Source organism: Cupressus sempervirens, chromosome 1 (assembly GCF_028749045.1).
Source record: "Cupressus sempervirens isolate cs-2001-9-10 chromosome 1, ASM2874904v1, whole genome shotgun sequence".
In the NCBI taxonomy this organism is placed as follows: domain Eukaryota; kingdom Viridiplantae; phylum Streptophyta; class Pinopsida; order Cupressales; family Cupressaceae; genus Cupressus; species Cupressus sempervirens.
In genome coordinates, this window is record NC_143118.1 from 718,269,926 (window position 1) to 718,292,483 (window position 22,558).

Here is a 22,558-nt window from a genome sequence, read left to right on the forward strand (position 1 = left end):
ATGAATAGAAGAGGAAGAACAATAGATTCAAGTATGCCTACTTGCTTTTCTATTCAACTGAGATTTAAACTATTACACAATCTGGGAGCATTCGGCTTCAACCAGAAAATCCTAAAAATTCAAACTGATGAAACTTCAATCTTTAAACTTTAAACTTACAGCTCTAATGGCTGTATACAATAGCACCTGGAGCAATCATTGCTTCACAGGTCAAACCACACAATAAACTACGAACTTACAGAATGACCAAAGAAGAAACACATGCATCTGCAGGCACGAAATGAACTTCCTTTTGTCTCTGCACTCTGACGACTGGATCTGTTGATCACTTGTCTCTTCTTCCTTCTCTGCAACTTCTTACTGCTCTTTCTCTAACTTCTCTCTATTTGGTCGAATGAATCTGAGACATTCTTTTTGTTTTTCTACAACACAAAATTTCTCCCTTTTCTAAATTTGAAAACTCACCTACCCGTATTAATTTTTCTAGCTATTCTACAATCCGTTAGGGGTGGTAGGTGGGCGTTTGGCTCTAGGGGCAAGACAACCACCACATTAAATTCCAATAGCATTCACATGGTGGACATTCAGCGAACAATATAGATAGCTGGCACGTTCAGTTAGTTCTGTCATTCCTTACAACAAAGGCATGGAAAAAGCTCGATATGTAGAGAAGACAACCTGCGATAAATATTGGACAAGAAAAGGAGGAACCATCCAGTTTAGACGTCAGATATATGAGAACCCACCTAGAGCATCCATTAGAGGTGGGGCGGAATGGAAGATTCACATACACAGAATCAGAAGAAGAGTCTAGTAAGCCATAAAATATTGGAGGGAGGGCATACAGAAGAGATAGTAATTCTAAAGCACCTATATCGTCGACAACAGGAAGTAATAGGTAGGGAACAGGGATAAGATGGAGTAGATTGTATAACAAGAGTTAACGAGAATCAGATCTTAGTCAGAGAACTATTTCTATAAAAAATATATATCTAGTGATACTCTCTATGGGCGATTTTGAGGATAAGGAATTCACAACAGAATTGAATGGATAAGCACATGAGACAGAACCGGAACAATCATCTAGAAGCTTATAAACATTATGAAGTAGCAATTAATATCACCTTAGGAAAAGGAGATTACTAGTCAGCGAAGATTCTGGAACAATCAAAAGAGTTATAATAAACACTTAGCATTCTATAAATAAATTTCTATGGATTTATGTATACAACAGGGATGATACCATATCTCTATATTGGGATCTCAGAACACGGACATGATATATCTGATATAAATCTGTACCAGCAACAAGATGATGTTGGGAGCAATAGAGTCATATGATCAAATCATTATCGTGGGGTTGGGGACAAGCATAATCCAATATCTCTGAGAACAGGGCCAACTTTTTAGTATAACCCGTTATTTACTGGAGGCTGAGTTTATTTGATGTGATTGAATATACAGAATAGAGATGGCAACATACAGGACAATCCATGAATGTAAAGTCAAGGGGAAAAGAATTCAGTAATAATAAACTCTAGAAGCCTCACAAGTAACATGACTAGTTTTCCAGTAATTAATTCTTATGAACTGCACTATAACCAAGAAGGATAGATCAGTCAGGGATTATCTATTAAGTGATTACATAGAGAATATTTATGTTCATATAACATTCCAAAGTAGAAGAGAAGACGAAGATCGTCCTTGTCAATTGAATTGGAAACAAGCAGAAATAAACAATGTTTTTAAAAGCTATGAGGATTAGAAATACGGAAAGGTTATAATATTAGTAGCCAGACCTATACAAATCAAGTACTATGAGCCAGCTAATTGTTGCATCAAGGTGTTTTTTTTGTCAATAAAGAATTTAAATGGGAAGAAGTATCTTGTAATTGAAACTCGGGAAAAAATGTCCTTATATTTCAAGCTAATTATGGAAGGGGCATTACACGTGGGGGGATGTTATGATCCTAGTGGGCGGCTTTCACTAGCACCTCGGGGTTTTGGTGCAATGGTTCGTACCAGATTACTTGGTGTAACGGCAGTATGTAAATGCAACCTCAACTTCAGCAAGGAAGAACAATATACGACAGCCTGTAACAAGATTGGCAACGCTATAATCTATAGAGATCTTGGTTGGAGTTTGCAGAGAATCGAATGGTGAGTGAAGCCGAAACTATGAGCAAAGGAAAGACAGAAATAATGGAGAAGTCAGAAATGATAAAGGGAGCCAATCTTGAGAAAGGTAGTCGGGTGCTTGGAAAAAGATATCCGCCTCTCATTCATGACTTCTATTAAAAGGGAAAAATATGACTCCTTGGCTTCTGTAACATAAAGAATATCTTGGCTCTTTGAATGCCAATTAAAAATGCCAAGTGTTAAATCGGTTTTTTTAAAAAGAAAAAGAAAAATAAAGGTTGGAAGAAGATTTGAAGAAAAAATATTATGGTTTATATTTATCTATTTATATGTAGATATATTGGAGATGTGGTATCATTTTATTATAAAAAAATAATATTATGGTCACTTCATTTTTATAACTGTGTACGTACATAGGTATATATTATAATAATATGGTGAAAGATCATTTAAAAATCTTTTGAAGTATGTGTTATATTTTAATTAAATTATTTTATATTTCTTAAATTATTTATTTAATAGCTCATGTAGGTCCTTCAATTGTATTTTGAAGTTCAAGTTGCTAGGTCCTAGCCAAGGCAATTTAAGATCATACCTGTCAATCCTGATGACTGGACTAAGCTAATATCCCATTCTATTGATCTGATTTAGCAATGCTTCCCCCCTTCATCTTCTCCTACAATCACCCGTGAAACACTTCCGCCATAATAACAAGTTCCTAATTTTCATATAAACATTTAAAAGACTTTAATTATTAACCATAATTCCAAAATCAAGCAATTGCTAAACATCATATAACAAGCAATGGTTAACGACCATCTTTATTAACAATTAATACATCGGATATAAATAACTACCTACTTCACATGATTATGAAAGAAAAAACCCATTAAAGCCAACGGCTATGAGCAAATTTAAAATTAGGTCAAAATTTGGGATGTAACATTGAGGCCATTTGGCTTAGGTAGTTTCAGTTGCAAGACGATCCGAGGTGGCTGTATACAGTTTTGGGCATACTTACTATTTATTATAAGTCATTATGAGCGTGTTAGGCTTCCAGTTTCAATGGCATTGTCGATGGGAATTGGAAATATCAACATAATTTATGTATCATTGATATAATTTATTGTGTCAATAAAGTTATTTATTTAAGTTAAATTTAATAATTTAACATTATTAATGCACAGTCTATATTTTGTGGGAAATACTTCATTAAATAGCCCCCTTTATTCTATAATACATTGGAAGCATAAATAAAAGTTAGTGGAGACTTAGATGAAGGAAAATCATGTTTTATGGCATGAAAATATTAAAGAAAAAGCAATCGTGATAAAATATGGGCCAAAAAAGCAACTGTGAGAAAATAGGGATGGAAAAGCCAACACCCTGAAATTATAGGAAATGCCAAAAAGTGATCTGTTTATCCCACGTCAAAATGAGTGAAAAAACTCTTCGAAAACACTAGTGGAGACTTAAGAGAAGGAAAATCATGTTATATGACATGAAAATATTAAAGAATAAGAAATCGTGATAAAATAGGGGCCAGAAAAGCAACTGTGAGAAAATAGGACGGAAAAGGCAACACCCCAAAATTATAGGAAATGCCAAAAAGGTGATATGGTTATCCCACATTGTCAAGATGAGTGAAAAAGCTCTTCCAGAACACTATAAAAGAGATGGAAATGTCCTCATTCAGCAGGCTTGGATACTAACGAAATTGGCAAATTTGTGGAGATTTCTCTCTAAGGCTGGGAGGACACAAACCTTCTATGCTATCAATCTTGACACCATTGGAAGACATGGTCTTGAGATCCCTTTTCAGAGCTCAAGGTAAGTCTGAAGTCTATTTGTGTTGCCAGGCAGATTTGTATTCGGAGAATATTATGTATCTGTGAAAAAGTTCCAGATTTCCGGGATTCCGATTTCTTGCTGCTGTTGACAATATTATCAAGGAGATTGAATTAATTTTGAGTGTTGTTAATGTTCTTCAAACTTTACATTACCTCCTTGATGGCTGTATTAGGCAATGTGTTTCAGAAGCTGCAATTTTATCTTTTGCTAGCTGTGTTGATTCTATACTAGGTTACAGTTCTTTCTGAGTTGTGTCTTAGACTTTCCAGGGCCATGTGTTAATTTTTATGGACTGGGTAGGCGTGTGGAAGACAGCCCATGATGTACTTATTCACTGCAGGCAACTGTCTTCATTCTGGAAGTAGTAATCTGCATACAAGAGGATTCAAAGATACGTATATGCAGTTAGGACATTGAGATTGCATTGCTGTAAGAACTGGGACAGAACGTGGGTGGCGGGGTGATTAATTTCAGCTGTCGAACAAGAAGATCAGATTATTAATGTTGTAGCCAGGTCTGTTTTTAACTCTGTCATGATTTGTAATGAATTACTTGAGCAATAAATCTGATGTATTTATGATTGATAATATTGTAGTTGTAATTACATTAAATTCATTATCGTATGCAAAGATTTAGTATTTTGGTTGATTAAACAAATGGAAATCTGAAAGCTACTGATAAATAGCTCTTACATTGCATTGAGAAACCAAACAAGCAACAGTTATCCATTTGCGTGCAAAGTGTTTGTGTCAAAATTCCTACGAGCACAAAAGGACAATTTTTTTTAACAAAACAAGGCAGCCTATTATAGAAGGGGTGTGTAACGTCCCCTTTTAAGGCATTTTCTTTTCTACAAGTTAGCCTAGACTTTGTTCCTTATAGGCTAACATGGTGATTAGGGAACCCTTTTGAAGATATTCCATGACTCTTCAATTGACCTTTTGATGCTTATTTCAGCACTTTCCATCTTAGTGCATTGGTTTATTTCTTAGTTACCGATGCAGATGTGGGAATTCTTAGTGTAGTTTTTTATTTTTTAGTAGGTTATTTATTTTTCCCTATATTGCTAGGTTTTTCCTACACTTTTAATAATCTCGCTTAGGTTAATAAAGCATGTATTATTAAGTGAATGGTTGCGAGGTGTCACCTTCCTACATGTGAGCATCCATTAGCTATCTTGGGAAGATGCTTTGCTATCTTTAGTCCGATAGATGGTTGTTCCTCATTGGTCAGTGTTGCCACCTCCTCCCTCTTCTTAGTCTATATAAGCATGCTACCTGGCTTGTATTTGCATCTCTTGTTTTTGTATCCTCTTAATGCTATTTTGCTTCTAGCATTTGCATTCCTCTCTTGAAGACTAACTCTGTGTTGCTATTTTGATTTTGTATAATTTGCATTCATAGTTTAGATACCTATTCTTTGCACTAGTTTTCTGGGTTATTAATCTTTTCAGATTCTAACATGGTATCAGAGCCATTCTATGTGCAAGAATAGATTTTAGTTTCTTTATTTAAGAGATTGGGGGTGGGCGGGGGGGTGGGGGGCGGGGTGGTGGCTAATAAATCTTATTGTAGGTTTTTGAAAAACCCATTATGCTCTTCTCTCGCATCTTCAGATGATCTTGAGAATCAGAAAAGTTTGACAAAAATGTTTTAAATTTTTGGGGTTTACATGTGTTTTATGAAATCTGGGTGATTGCAACATTTCTAGTTATACTGGCAACATTTCTGGTTGTTCCAACGCATCGAGGAGGCTTGATAAAGTCATAATTTGGCTTTTATTTCACCGAGATTGGAGATCCTCATACAAGTTGTGAAACTGGGGTTTCAATCTCAAATTTGACGACCAACTTGCATATTTGGTGTTTTCAATCAATATTGTAGGTTCCAACATGCCATTGATTGACTTAGTTAGTTGATTGAACCTTTTTATGACGTCTTTTGGTTGCTGGGGTCATTTTATGGTTTTTGGGGCCTTTTTTGTTGTTAAAGGCGTCTAGTTTACACTAAAACTACATTTTCTGTACATTAGCAAGAAAAACGCTTTTTGGGTTTTGTTCGCAGCCCCGAAAAACCATCTGGCTATCTTTTAGTTTTTGCATGCAATCTGTATATATTGCAGAATCGAGCACGGAAAGCTACAGCTGTACCGCTCTCCGTTGGCAGTTGCAAATTTGAATGTAGTTTTGAAATGCCTTGTTCTTGCTCATACGGACTCCAATTTTGACGATTCTTGTTATGATCTTGGCTATTTTTTTGTGCTCTATCCACTAGTGCAGTCGTTTTTTGATTTTTATGCATAAATTTTTCAGAAATTGCAAATTCTCGGGCGTGACTTTGCATAGTTCTCGTTTTGGAAGCTTCAGAGGATCATAACTTTCTCATACAACCTCGTATCGAGGTGATTCTTTTTTTGAAAGTGCATGATTTTTTGAGTAGATCGCAGTGGTGCTATTTGTTTCCTTGAGTATTGTGCCCAAGTTTCACTTTCAGCATATGCTCTTAGTGAGGGTTTTTGTAATGCATTGAAATCAAGACCACTTAGTATTTCTTGCTAGTGGTAGTTGTAAATGCACTAAAATAAAGTGCCAAATCATATTTCTTTGCAGGGTTCTTTGATTGAGTAAAAAGGGGAGGAAGGCATTGTCGTGGCTAGGTTCTCTTCTTTTTAGCATTTCTTCATCATGGATCAAACAAATATGCCCATCCTAACTCCATACAATTACTTTGAGTGGAAATCACGCATGACAATTCACTTAAAGAAAGCTGAATTAAATAGGATAACTATGAGACTTGAAACTGAATTTGATAAAGATGAAGATAAGCCTAAATGGTTTAACAAATGTGATGAGGCATATGGAACATTGTGTTTGTCTGTTTCTCCTGACTTGCTATTTCACATTGAGTCTTTGGATACACCAAATGAAATGTGGACAGAGCTAGAAACACAATTTGACACACAAGATTCAGTGAGGGGTCATATGTTGGAAAATGAACTAATTAGTTTAAGTCCAGGCAATTTCAACACAATCCAAGATTTCTTCACCAAATTAAATTCACTAAGGCTGTAGTTAAAACAATGTGGAATTGAAAAGAAAGATGAACAACTGATTCTTAGTATTCTCTCTAAGCTAAGTTCAAAATATTCTGTGTTTGTCTCTACCTTCTATGCTACTAAGGGTGCACTTGGTGCTCAATTTAGCATGCCATCTTTGGATGATTTTGCTGTCAATTTCATTCGAGAACAAGACAAGCTAATTTAGATGGGCACTCTTAAGTCCTCTAAGTCACATGCCTTGGCTGCCAACCAAGGCACAAAAGAAAAAAAAGGACAAAGTAGTAACAACAATAGTAAGGATGAGAAACAAAATAATTGCGAAAAAAAGAAGGATCAGATACCGGTTGCTTCAAAAGCAACTATTGATACCCCATCTTCCAAGGGCGATAAACCTAAGAAAGAAAAGGTCAAATATGCCTATTGTAAAAGACCCAGGCATGATGAACATAAATGTTTGAAGAAACAAATTGATCACTTGACATACATTCTTGAGAAGAATAATATCAGTGTTCATGAGTCTATCAAACAAAGTTCTACTGAAGGGTCTAACAAGGCAAAAGAAAATAGCAAGGGGAAAGGAAAGGGCAAGGCCCTTGTTGCAGTTGCTTCCTCACCATCCGCTTGGGTTCTTGATTCGGGTGCTTTGCACTACATGGCTTCATCTAAGGAAGAACTTGCATCCTTGGAATTGTGTACTATGCCTTATATTTTGATGGGTGATGACACTCCTGTTGAGGTGTGTGGGAGAGGGTCTGTTGATGTGGGGGATAGCACATTCCATGATGTTCTTTGTGTACCCTCATTATCAACTAATTTCCTATTAGTATACTAGATCACTCACACAGGTTCAGGCAAGCGGGTTGAGTTCATTCCTGATTCAGTGGAGATACATGAGTTGCACAGTGATTCTACAGTGGCAGTTGGGAGAGCAGATCATCAGTCACGACTCTATCTATTTTCTCACTTTGTTCCTAATCCTCCTTCGACTGTTTTGCTCACTCACTCTAATGATGGGAGCAAATTATGGCATGAGTGGTTTGGCCATCTTAACTTCCGCTATTTGCATCAGCTCAACCAACAAAGCATGGTCACAGTGTTGCCTTCAGTTCAATTCTCAGGTGGTGTTTGCCAAGGTTGCATTCTTAGTAAGCATCCTAAGGAAAAGTTTGACAAAAGTAAGGCATGGAGAGCTTCACAGATACTAGAGTTAGTTCACAGTGATTTGGCTGGTCCATTTCAGCATCCTTCTTTCAGTAGGGCTCGATATGTCCTCACATTCATTGATGACTTTTCTCGATATACTTGGGTGTACTTTCTCAAATAGAAGTTAGAGGTATTTGATCATTTTTAGGACTTCAAAATTTTTGTAGAAAAGCAATCTGGGAAAGCCATCAAAGTTTTGCACACAGACAATGGTGGTGAGTATATCAACCATCGGTTTGAAAGATTTTGCACTTCAGAGGGGATTGATTTACAACATTCAGTTCCATACAATCCTTAGCAGGACGGTATTGCAAAATGGAAGAATAGATCTTTGAAGGAAATGACAAACTGTATGATTCACTCTAGATCTCTTGCACCACAGTATTGGGTAGAGGCCATTAACTGTGCTTGTTATATCCAGAACCGTGTTCCTCACTGAGCCTTGAAGGGAGTTACTCCTTTTGAAGCTTGGAGCGGTTGGAAACCATCAGTTAAGCACTTTCGAGTTTTTGGCTCTCCTGCATGGGCCCACATTCCTGTAGAGAAATGCAAGGCCTTGGATCTGCACAATAGACCTTGCATATTTGTAGGTTATCTTGATGGTGTGAAGGGTTATTGGTTGCTCCACCCTACTACACATGAGTTGTTCATTGAGAGGAGTGTTCAGTTTGAGGAGGGATCTTCAAGCTCACTTTCTATCACTTCTCCAACTCCTACTTTGACATTGGAGTCACTTGGAATACATGACGGATCTTTTGATGAGTCAGATTCACCTGAACAGTCTTCTACCTACACTTCCGATGTAGAGAGTGATTTAGAGAACTCACCTCCTTCCTCTCTTAGTCATCATTCAGAGGTTAATGATTCCCCTCCAGATTCTCCATCTTCCGGTCCACTTTGGGCTAGACAAACCTTGTAGTCTGCAGGTGATTGGGTTGGAGATCCATCAAACACTAGGTAGACTCGTTCACAATTCCAGGATGCTCCACATGTCTTCATTGCTATTGCCTCAGATCCATAGTCCTTTCATGAGGCTTCTGGTATTTCTGAGTGGGATACAACTATGCAGGAAGAGTATAGTTCCTTGATGAGGAATCACACTTGGGATCTTGTCCCTCTTCCTAAGGGAAGAAAACTTGTTCGATGTAAGTGGATCTATCGGACAAAATTTGCAATAGATGGGTCAGTTGACAAACACAAGGCTTGCTTGGTCGCCAAACGATTCTTCTAGGTTCCTGGGATTGACTACTCTGAGACTTTTGCGCCAGTTGCCCGAATGAATTCCATTCGACTTGTTCTTGCCATTGCTATAGCTAATCATTGGGAAGTACATCAGATGGATGTGAAGAGTGCTTTTCTTCACGGTGACCTTCATGAGGAGATCTACATGGAGCAACCATAGGGTTTCCTTTAGGATTCTTCACTTGTGTGCCATCTTTTGGAGTCTCTTTATGGCCTCAAACAGGCTCCTTGGGCCTGGTATGCCAAGATGGACTCCTTCCTTGTATCAGTTGGGTTCACTTGATACCATTTTGATCCTAATGTCTACATTCTGCAACAGGGTGATCACCTCTATTTTTGGTTTTGTATGTTGATGACTTGTTGATCACAAGAAGTTCTTCACCCACCATTATGGCTGTCAAAGTGGCCCTTCAGGACAATTTTTTGATGACTGACTTGGGCTTGTTGCATTACTTTCTTGGAATTGAGATCTTTTAGTCTCCTTCCGAGATCACCATCATACAGTCCAAGTATGCTCTAGATTTACTCTCAAAGTTTCATATGGCTGACTGTAAGCCTGCTCCAACTCCCTTCCTTTCTGGAGTCAAACTTGAGGCTCAATGTTCTTCTCCACTTGTTGATGGTACTTTGTACCACCAACTTGTTGGGAGTCTCATTTATCTGACTCATAGGAGACCTGACATCTCATATGTTGTAGGCATGGTCTCTCGATTCATGCAGGAGCCTCATGAGCTGCACTGGAAAGAAGCCAAGCGGATCCTTCACTACATTCAGGGTTCTCACAGTTGTGGGATTCACTATGCAGGAGGTATTGAGCTTGATTTGGTGGGCTACACAGATTCAAATTAGGCGGATGATTCTTAGGATTACAAGTCTACTTCAGGTTATAGCTTCTTACTTGGTTCAGGTCCTATTTGTTGGTCGAGCAAAAGGCAGTCTGCTATTGCTCTATCTTCTATTGAGGCTAAGTATCGAGGGGCTGTAAATGTCGCCACTAAGGCCATTTGGCTTCAACATCTTCTCACTGAGTTTGGTATCTAGATTAGACGACCATCGGTCATATTTTGTGACAACCATAGTGCCATTTAGATCTCACAGAATCCGGTTCATCATCAGCGGACCAAACACATAGAGGTCCACATGCCCATATCTGGGAGCTCATCCATGGTCACATCATCGACCTTCGCTATTGTCCGACTTCCGAGCAGGTTGCTGATATCTTCACCAAACCCTTCACTGAGAGCAAGTTCTTTCATTTGCGAGCTTTGCTGGGGGTGCGATATGCTTCATCTTTTGGAGGGGCCTCTTCCTCTCACTCGGAGTCCTGACTTTTTTGGGGGGTCTCTTTTCTCTCTCTTTTGGGGGAATTTTATGTACATGGGTACCTCATCAAGCTTGACTTGTTGGGACCCATTTCTACATCCACCTAAGCTTCGCTTATGGGGGGGGGTAATTAGTGTAGTTTTTAATTTCCTAGTAGGTTATTTATTTTTCCCTATATTGCTAGGTTTTTTCTATACTTTTAATAATCTCGCTTAGGTTAATAAAGCATGTTTTATTAGTTGAATGGTTGCGAGGTGTCACCTTCCTACATTTGAGCATCCATTAGCTATTTTGAGAAGATACTTTGCTATCTTTAGTCCGATAGATGGTTGCTCCTCATTGGTCGGTGTTGCCACCTCCTCCCTCTTCCTAGCCTATATAAGCATGCTAACTGGCTTGTATTTGCATCCTCTTAATGCTACTTTGCTTCTAACATTTGCATTGCTCTCTTGGAGGCTAACTTTGTGTTGCTATTTTGATTTTGTATCATTTGCATTCATAGTTTAGATATCTATTCTTTGCACTAGTTTTTTGGGTTATTAATCTTTTCAAATTCTAACAGGAAGTGCTTGCAGGAATGTGTGAAATGATTTTCAGGGGGTGGGGATGCATATATATATATATTTCCAAAAAAATGTATATATGTATATAGCTATATTATGCATATGCAAAGAAATGAAGAAATATACAAAATTAAAATATTGATAGCTTGTAACTTCACCAATACATATTCAAATATTCAATAAGATTATAAAACATATCATGTACGTATATGTTCATGATTCCAATGCAAATCAGAAAATCATCACAATTACAAAATCAAAATATAGTTCATTCAATGTTTATTAATCCAAATCCAAATCATATGTATTCGCAAAAAAAATCTTCATCTCCAACTCCTCCAACTATTGCAAGTTCAAAATCAGTCGAACCAAAAACAGTTCCACTTGCGCTAGATACACCATGTGTCATGGACTCATGATGTTATCAACATCATCATCCATGATTGTAATAAGATCTTGAATTGTTGTATCCAAGTTTGCACTCTCGGGTTCTACATCTCAAAGCTTGGCTGTCCCTTTCTTGTAGTGATCCTCCTTACATGACAAAAGACAAAAGTTGGTATGAATGTAAACTAAGTTATCTTTTTTAGAGCCTAACCAGTTATGCTTCATTGAGTGGAGAAGAGTATGTAATCTAATTTTGTTCAGCATCCGAAGAACTTGCAACCTAGACAACGTTCACAATTACAAAATTAGTTATTAAAGTAAAATATAAAAATGAAAAGCAATTTAAAGAATTGTAGAATACATGTGGTAAATAAGAAACAAATAAAACTTACTTATTAGAGGATTTTGATTGCAAGAGGTTTTAGATGCTTAAATGGTTGACCATGGTACCACCATGTGATCACTCCCATGTCACATTGGTCCTTTATTGTAAGAGGAATAAGCTTTGCGAATAACGTAAATTCTGTCCTAACTTTTTTGTGTGTGTCATCATCTAGGAAGAGTCTTGCAAAAGCCTTGTAGTACCCACTAGCAATTTTTTCATCTGCATATGATACTACTCTATTTGGCATACCAAGTACTTCCTTGCTATATTACCTTGGAGATAAGGCATATGCAAGGAGGTGCAATAGGGTAGTCATCTTTTCCTAACAATGATGAATGATTGATTCAAGTTGATTGCATAAGGTTTCATATTTTGTGAGGTCATCCTTATGTGTTTGTATAGAAAGTTTTACCTTCTCTACCATTGTATGCATGCCATCATAGACATCCCCCAAACAAGGTGTAAGAAATGATAAGATTGAGCAAGGAACGAAAAACAATCCAAGTAAGTTAAGTGTGAAACAATGTTACTATAAGATAAGCAAAATCCAATAGCATACACCAAGATGGTTCAACAATGGAGACAAGGATTTATAAGGGGAAAGCAAAGAAAACCCCTTGTGAGTATTATGAATGAAGGCAAATGCCTAGAGAAAAGAGAGAGAGTGTATTGGAGCAAAATAGCTCAATACAATAACATCAAGTGCTAAGAGTGAAGAAGAAAGAAGGAGGAGCATCTCTTATATAGAGATGAGAAAGGAGTTGCATTTGTAACTCCCATTTCTATGAATGCCACATTCATAATAGGTGTGTGCAAAGTGTCACAATCCTCTTAAAGAGGATAAACTAAATAAAGGAATAAAAAAGAGTTGTCCTTACATGTGGAATAAAGGACAAACAATGACATGTCCTCCACGTGTACAATAGGACAAACTACATTTAGGTATCCTTGGAATATCCCAATTAATACATCCAAGGAAAGATTAACCTTTTTAACACCCCCCTGTAATCTTTACTTGGGGAGTTTACATCAACGGGTTGTAAACCCAAATTTTTACAATGGAACTGAAATCTCTCTTTAGAAAGTGGTTTGGTTAAAATATCAGCCACTTGATCTTCTCCTTTACAATAAAGAAGAGTAATTTGCTTGTCTTCAACTTGTTCTCGAATGAAGTGATGTTGAAGTGAAATATGTTTGGTTCGTGCATGAAAAATTGGATTCTTTGCCAAGGCAATAGCACTTTGATTGTCACAATGTATAGGGGTAGGTGATGGTTGAGGTAGATCCAAATCGTCAAGAAGTCTTCTAATCCATAAAGCTTCCTTAGCTGCATTGGTACAACCTTTGTATTCAGCTTCAGTTGAGCAAAGGGAAATAGAGTGTTCTTTTTTGCTTTTCCAAGAAATTGCACCTGAACCAACAAAGAAACAATAACCACAAGTGGATTTCCCATCATTGGGATCTCCACCTAGATCAGAATCAGTATAGCCATGTAAAATAAATTTAGAATTTGCATCATAAAATAATCCCATATTAATAGTTCCTTTAATGTACCTTAAGATTCGTTTAGCAACTTTAAAATGAATTTGTTGAGGTTTAGACATAAATCGAAAAACTAAACCAACACTATAAGCAATATCAGGTCTAGTAAGAGTTAAATAATTTAAACTTCCAACCAATTGTCTATACAAAGTTTCATCAACAAAAGGAGTATTCATATCAGCCAGTAATTTAGTTCCTAGTTCACATGGAATTGAAACATGGTTAGAGTCATTCATCTTAAATTTTTCTAAAAGATCATAAGCATACTTGCTTTGAGAAAGAAAGATACCCTTAGGAGATTTTTCTAAAAGATCATAAGCATACTTGCTTTGAGAAAGAAAGATACCCTTAGGAGTTTGGCAAATTTGCATACCTAAGAAGTAATGTAAGATACCTAAATCAGTCATCTGAAATTTCTGTTTAAGTTGGAACTTGATATTAGAAATCAAAGCGTTTGAACTAGAAGTGAGAATTAGATCATCTACATAAACAATAACAATGATAATATCATCGTTAGTATGTTTAATATACAAATTAGGATCATTCTTACTTCTAGCAAAACCTTGAGAAATAAAGAAAGAATTAATTTTAGAATACCATTCTCTAGGTGATTGTTTAAGACCATAAATAGATTTGTTCAATTTGCAAACTAGATTTTCACTACCTTTCTTAACAAATCCAGGAGGTTGAGCTATATAGATTTTTCATGTAAATCACCATTTAAGAAGGCACTTTTAACATCCATTTGATGAATGGGCCAATTCATTTTAGATGCTAAAGCAATAACTAATTTGATAGTAGGCATTTTAGCAACAGGAGCAAAAGTTTCATTATAGTCTAATCCTTCAATTTGTGAAAAACCTCTAGCAACTAGTCTAGCCTTAAATTTACTAATTTCATTATTAGTATTCAATTTTGTTTTGTATAACCATTTACATGAAACTATATTCTTGCCACGAGGTAACTTGACTAAGTCCCAAGTTTGATTAGCAATTAAAGAATCATATTCCTCTTGCATGGCTTTCTGCCAATGAGGTTGAGAGTTAGCTTGATCAAAAGACTTAGGATCGTTATAATTCATAATAGTAGTCATCAAAGCATAATTACAATAATTAATCCTTCTATGTTTAATTCCACCAAATCTAGAAATGTAGTCATCACCTTCATTGATTAAGTTTTGAGCCCATTTAGGTTTACGTTTAGTTGCAATGGAATTATCACTAAAGGAAGAATCATTAGCAATAAAAGCATCATTAGTAGCTACTTGATTATCATGACTTGTAGGAGCAGAAATAATAGGTGGTACTTGAATTCAAGGGTTAAGAGGAGGAGTAGGGTTAAGAGGAGGAGGTTGGTCCTCCACCAGCACAATTTTAGTGCCACTGAATTCGGCATCATGTGTAGTAGAACAGTCATGGACTCCATTTTTTGCAATACAAACATCTCTAGCAATTTGAATTTTGTTAGTAGTGGAATCATAAACACAATAACCTTTAGTGTTTTCATCATAACCAACAAACAGATAAGGAGATGACTTAGCATCTAATTTATGCCTTTTCTGTTTAGGAGTATGAACATAAGCAATAGATCCAAAAATCCGCAAATGATGTAAAACAGATAAGGAGATGACTTAGCATCTAATTTATGCCTTTTCTGTTTAGGAGTATGAACATAAGCAATAGATCCAAAAATCCGCAAATGATGTAAATTAGGTTTCCTACCAGACCAAGCCTCTTCTGGAGTAATAACTTTGAGAGCTTTGGTAGGAGTCCTATTAAGAATATAAGTTGCACAAAACATGGCGTCAGCCCAAAATTTATAATGCAGATTCTTAGCATGCAACATGCTTCTAGCCATTTCAACAATGGTCCGATGCTTTCTTTCCGCCACACCATTTTGTTGTGGTGTATAAGGAATAGTAAGCTCGTGTTTAATTCCACATGATTTCAAATAAGAATGAAAAGCATTATTCACATATTCCTTTCCATTATCAGTTCTAAGAATTTTAAGTTTAAAACCAGATTGCCTCTCAACATATGACTGAAATTCAATGAATATATCAAGAACTTGATCCTTGCTATGCTCTATCCTCCTGCTGTATATTACTCTGTTCTGAAATGCTAACGCTGTTGGACTTAGAGGGAATCAGAAATGAAGCGGATTAAGAGCTAGGAATTGTTATGAAGCGGATTTAACTGCACGGATTGCGAACCATGCGCAAAGTGGGAAAACTGAACACAAACCCCAAAGATGAAATAATAAGGAGCAGACTGTGCAGTTTTCTGCAAGCTTTCGGATCCGATCCAGACACAGGTCGACAATCTCCTTGCCAATGGTGTAGTGGCCACGGGCGAAGTTGTTTGCGGCGTCTTTGAAAGGCGTTCAAAGGAAAATAAACTCATGCAAGAATATCGAGCGTTGCATGCATTTGAAGACTTTTTAAAAAAACCTTGGTTGCGTGCAGACGGGGCAAAGAAAGCAGATAATACGCCTCAAAAAAGAGCGTTCTTATTGCATGCAAGCCTGTGAACAACAGGAAAAAGGAAAGTTTCTAAAAGATCTGAGCGATCTTTAAGAGTTAAAAAAGGTAAAAAAAAACAATGAAAAGTTTATGGATAAGAGAGTTTTAATTAAAAACTCATAAATTTTTAAAAAAAAATTGCCAAATAGATATAGATTATAGTATATAAAAAAATGTATTAGATTTTTTTAAACTTTATAACTCAAAATAGATATATATATATATATATATATATTTTAAAAATATGCATATGAATATCTCAAATGAGATATAAAATTTGAATGACTTAAATATTTTAAAAGCACACTTTAAATAATGATATCCTTCAATAATAATAAATAAATGATATGAAGTAATATTTTTTTTTTGTTTTGGCGGCTCGCCTTCCAAAACAAAAAAATTGAAAATTTTATAGGAAAACCCTTTGGCGGCAAGCCTTCCAAAGAGGGTTAGTAAGCAATGATAAAAAAATGATACACTAAAAACCTGCACACAAAAGATGTTAGAATGAGCAGAAAATTGCAACACAAACTTCTTCTCTCAATGACGTCTCCAAATAAGGTGTGCTCCAATGAATGGCAACCTTCAACACAAAACTTAAAACAAAGATTAGATATCCAAGCTCTGATACCATGTAAGAAATGATAAGATTGAGCAAGGAACGAAAAACAATCCAAGTAAGTTAAGTGTGAAACAATGTTACCATAAGATAAGCAAAATCCAAGAGCATACACCAAGATGGTTCAACAATGGAGACAAGGATTCATAAGGGGAAAGCAAAGAAAACCCCTTGTGAGTATTATGAATGAAGGCAAATGTCTAGAGAAGAGAGAGAGAGTGTTGGAGCAAAATAGCTCAATACAATAACATCAAGTGCTAAGAGTGAAGAAGAAAGAAGGAGGAGCATCTCTTATATAGAGATGAGAAAGGAGTTGCATTTGTAACTCCCATTTCTATGAATGCCACATTCATAATAGGTGTGTGCAAAGTGTCACAATCCTCTTAAGGAGGATAAACTAAATAAAGGAATAAAAAAGAGTTGTCCTTACATGTGGAATAAAGGACAAACAATGACATGTCCTCCACATGTGTACAATAGGACAGACTACATTTAGGGATCCTTGGAATATCCCAATTAATACATCCAAGGAAAGATTAACCTTTCTAACACAAGGCTGATCTGAATCAACAAAGCGGAGCATAGACATGATAGGGTCTGTGAAATCTAAACAAATTACACACAAGTCCACCAACTATCATCCAAAATCAATGCCTTGACCTTTTGTGCCTTTTTTGAATTTGAAGCCTTCCATATACCCTACTAACTAGAAATAACCATTTGGCTTAATGCCCTTGCACCTTGACAATAGTATGAGATGCAAATTGAGTTTCAGCCACTTACTAAGTAAATTAATCAAAACAATACGTCTATAAATAATAAGCAAAGTTATATACAATTTGATAATTGAACATGACATAAAATATATTCAAATTAAGTAAATAAATAAAATTTACTAATTACAATTTACCTTCAGCAACTCCAAAATGGAGAATGATCTCAATACGGATTGTGACATGTGGTGGTTTGTCACAAACCTTTTTATCTCCTCTCCCTTTTGGTATATTTGCTTCACCTAATCTATTTGGGTGCCAATTTGTTGCATGACCAAGTTTAGGGAGTGTACAGTGTATAGCGTCCAAAAAATATGATCATACTGACCCTCAACCAAAGCACCTGCACCCCTTCAATCTTTCGCATTATCTGTAATCACTTGAACTACATTCTCACTACCCACCATCTCTATGGCCTCAATGAGAATTTTGGAAAATGCATTGTGAATCTTTCACTTCCCCTTCATAGTCATCTACCTTAAAAAACGTTGCTCCTTTGGGTGACATTGCAATCACATTAATCAATGGTCTTCTGGTATCTTTCCATCCATCGAAAACAATATAAACATCCAAAGTTTTCCATGAATTTCTAATTGGTTGAATAGCTCTCTCTATAGAAGCCTTCTTTGTTTGCAATTAAGTAGTACAAAACTTTTCATACTAGGGACGTGTAATCAGCTAGTTCTTTATTTATGGCTGCCATCATTTCCTTTTAATATGGTGATCTCACCGAATTGAAAGGAAGATCGTTGGCATAGAGGCAACATGCAATGGCTTGATCAACAAGCTCTCTTGCCTCCATTTTAGATGCAATGTCCAATGGACCTCTTTTGCGGACAATAATATTTACTTCCTCTTCCACTCTTGGTATATGTACTTGCAAGAATGGGTGTTTGGAGGATGCAATTGGTTCTGTGGGTCATTTTACTATTTCTTTGAGGATGGAGGCTGGTAAAAACTTTATTTAAATCTTTTTATTAGTTTATCAACAACTTCTTGTTCTTCTACAAATGAAGCTATATGTGCATTAGACAAGCCCTTCCCATCTATACCTTTGCACATTGAAAATCCTTTACCAGCAAGGTCTATAAAATGAAGTTTGACCTGAGAATATGAGCTATTGAATGGTTTGCCTTTGTTACTTTGATGATAGTGACATTTCCAAATATATGAGCCACCTCTAGAAACCCGTACATTCTTGTGGTATGTCTTCATAAAGGAGATCCTATGCCAATTTTAAAGCTATTTACTCCTTGCCCTCCCCCTTAGCTTTGATTACCGGTGGTGGCCATTCTTACACAATACAATATAATTTCTTGATATGCCTATATTAAGAAATTAAATAAATTTAAGTTAGAAAGAATCTATGAACATCAAGCATACAAATGCAAAAAATTGATACAAAACTACAAGAATAGATAGCTAAACTTGTTTATTTATTTCTTATTTTCAAAAAATTTTTTTGTCCCCATTTTGAGCAGGCTCCTATAGTTGGCTTATTCAGTTCATCATAGTGACCCTCATGAGTTGGCAATATGTTTTGAGGGCCTCTGTGGTAGACTTGCTATTTTTAGTAAGTCTATTTCGAGGTAGTTTCTATTTTTAGCAATGCAATGGAGGCACTGACGTTTGATCTTCATCAGAAGTGGATTGAGCATATTCAGGGAGTGTTGTTTTTAAGAAGATAGTTGCAAATGTAATAGCACTACCATTTAATTTTGGTATGTGATTTTCAAATGCATTATCTCTTTGAATTTGTATGAATAAACCGAGAAGAGACATGTCCCTTCAGGGGACATGTCTAATCATTAATATAATTAATATAATGACAAACTTAATTATATATATATATATATATATATATATATATATATATATATATATCATTGTAATCATATTAATTTCTCTTTGATCTCACAGGTTTATCCTACTAAAGCTACCAAAACATCAACACTCCCTCTTAGTTGGGGTGATAAACAAATGACACATATTACACCAGTGGTAATATTAGGTATGGCAAATTTTAAAGATATCTTTGATCATAAGATATCCACCATTTTGATATCACATTTGATATCACGAGTATTGGTCTTTCAGAATTTCAACACATGATATTCAACAAATACTCAAAAAGTTTTGATATCATATCTGATATCACGAGTATTGGTCTCCTAGAATATTGACATTTGAATTCACCAAGTACTCATTTTTTTTTTATATTACATTTGATATCATGAGTATTGGTCTCCTAGAATATTGACACATGATATTCACTAAATACCTTAGTTACTGGATTCGTGCCCTAGAGGTTGGATCTAGATTTAGATCTGGATCCGTGGCTGGATTTGTCCGAATTTTTTCAGATTTTTGTTTTTGTTTTTTTCAATTGTTTTCTTATAATCATAGTGGATTTGATCCATAGATTCATACTAGAATCATAGATTCATACTATGTAATGATTTAGAATCATAGATTCATACTTCAAAATGATTTAGTTTTAGAATTATGTATATTTCTCTCATTTTTTAGTATATATAATGCATATTATATATATATATATATATATATATATATATATATGTACACAAATCCTCCACGAATCATAATTGGGAAAAAAATTTACAAATCCACCGATCCGATTCACGTGCTTGAATCAGATTCGTTTCATGAATGGGTAACTAAACTAAATACTCTGAGTAACGACCTTCCAAAATGTTTAGATGCAAGATGTTTATCAAGTACTGTGAGTAATGGTCTTCTAGAACATTAAGTCACATTATATTCGCCAAGTACTCTATGTAATGGCCCTACAGAACATCAACTTGCATAACATTCACCATATACTCAAAAAAATGTTCGTAATGTATGTGCACATGCATCCTCATTATGCTTACCATATAAACATTGACCGTGCAAAGTATAATCTATCATGATTTGCATAGACATCGTAAGATATCCATCATAGTAGAAAATTAAGTTATTGTAAGATTGTCAACTTTCAATAATTTCTACAAATACAAGTAATGATCATTTGGAAGTTGTCACTTCCTCATGATGTACATAGGGTGTAGGCCCATTAAGGTCATATAGTCACGAGGTATATTTATAAATCGCAGTTCTCTTGACTCCTAAAATTTATTGATAACTGGAGAATCCATCTCGACATGGTTTACTCCCTTTGAATCAATATGACCGAGATCACTGAAGGTTGGTTCAATCATATCCTCTATCTGCTCCCTCTCTTTCAAGGTTGCTTGTAATGAAATGTCACACTCCCTTTGAATCTCAATCTCCCTCTTCCTATAGTAACATTTTCGGAGGAAAAGATCAAGGCACATAACTCTTATAATACATAAAGAAATACAAATAAGTATGTTAATTTGGATATTAGTAATTTATCTCATGCCTGTTACTAATGACAACATAACTCTTCATTTTATATTTTCAATAATAAAAATGGAATGACATAATACTTTAAATAACTAAGATATAATATCAAATATTAATTTTAAATATAGTCATACCTTGATTTTACCATTTTATATTCCATGATGGATCACCTCATATCAAATCTACTACATTTAGTCACTGCTCAATTTGGAGTGAGTCCCGTTGTGTATGGTGGAATATACTTGAACATATGTCATTAACAATAATATTCATAAGTTTGTTGAGTAGACACTAACCCATCACAAAAGAATAAGTGATGGGACCACCCAAATATATGAGCAGCATAGTAGCTCCTCCCTATCAACCTTACTGAATCATGTAGGTAACCGTTTTCTTTCCCTAAATATTTCTCTGCCACATTGTTCCTTTTCTAAGATTAAAGGTTGATGTCATTATGTATAAGACCCATTGGGTTGTCATACTTGGCACTCCTTTTCTTGGTACATGAGTTTTGTGGAATACTTGTTATTTTTATTTGGGATGGATTTGTAATTTGTTGGCCACCCTCTATATTTGGTGCCCGAGACCTCTACCTCTTATATTTCTATACCTCGTCCACATTCAATATATACCAATGGCCCATGTAATAAATGACATTCTTAATCTTAACTTTGCCTATTTATGTCCTTATTCGTCAATAATAATTCACCTTCATTTCATGCCCAAATCATCGAGCAAAGGAGGGGCCTTTTTCGGTCAACATCGATCACCATCGAACATACTAAACAAGGGTTGGTGAGAGAATCAGGTCTGCAAAATACCCTCATCCGCTTGAGGATGTTCTTTTCCTTAGGATGATTTGGGCCCCATTGAATCTTTAATCGTCCCTCCTTATACCTTCTTTGTACGATTTTCTACATTGACTATCTCCATGGTGGTCGATAATGAGATTGACTAGAATAGTAGTCGATGATTAAGACAACGCCTTCATGTATTTTACCATAACAATATATGATGAAACACATACACATTGTAGACTCACCAAAATATGTAATTTGGGCACAAATTTTAGCATTCAATATTTCCATGCCCACCTATAGCATTCAACTACCATATAGTAGTTTACTTGATCATGTGTCATTGAAGCAGTTCACATCCTTCATTAAAGTGTTAATAGAAATACTATATGTGGTATGGTACAAAAATTATTTAGTGCCATTCTTATTGGATGTGTGGGAAGCTAGCCCATTTTGAAATTCCTATTTTCCCTCACTCAAGAGGCTTTTTATTATTTATAGACTTATTTTTTCTTGTTTTTTTAATCAGTAAACGGCTTCTACCAATATTTTATTTATTTTTATTAAATTTACAATGTTGTTTTTTACCCTGTTCTAAGTGCAGGCATTGGGGGAAAAAGAATGGGGAAGAAAATCCCTAGTCTAGCCCGGGACACAAGCGTCCTATCTACTTCATAATACATTTGCCTCTGTTTCTTAGCAGAGGGCTTTGAGAAGGCATACCTTCTCTTACATATGTGACAAAACTTAGTACATCAATTTATAT

General features: G+C 35.7%; 1 protein-coding gene across 4 annotated transcripts in view; it reads left to right on the top strand.

The window, feature by feature from the left end:
* LOC149579962 (uncharacterized) overlaps window positions 1–22,558 on the top strand; it is a 188,524-nt gene that overhangs the window by 164,456 nt on the left and 1,510 nt on the right. Inside the window, exon 14 of one of the 4 annotated variants that reach the window (XR_016352935.1) lies at window positions 4,331–4,504. The exons of 2 other annotated variants lie outside the window; for them this stretch is intronic. The gene's annotated coding sequence lies outside the window, so the exon portion shown is untranslated. Of the gene's footprint in view, window positions 1–4,330; window positions 4,505–22,558 lie in introns of those variants that run through there. One more of the 4 variants, XR_016352933.1, reaches the window with a different exon arrangement.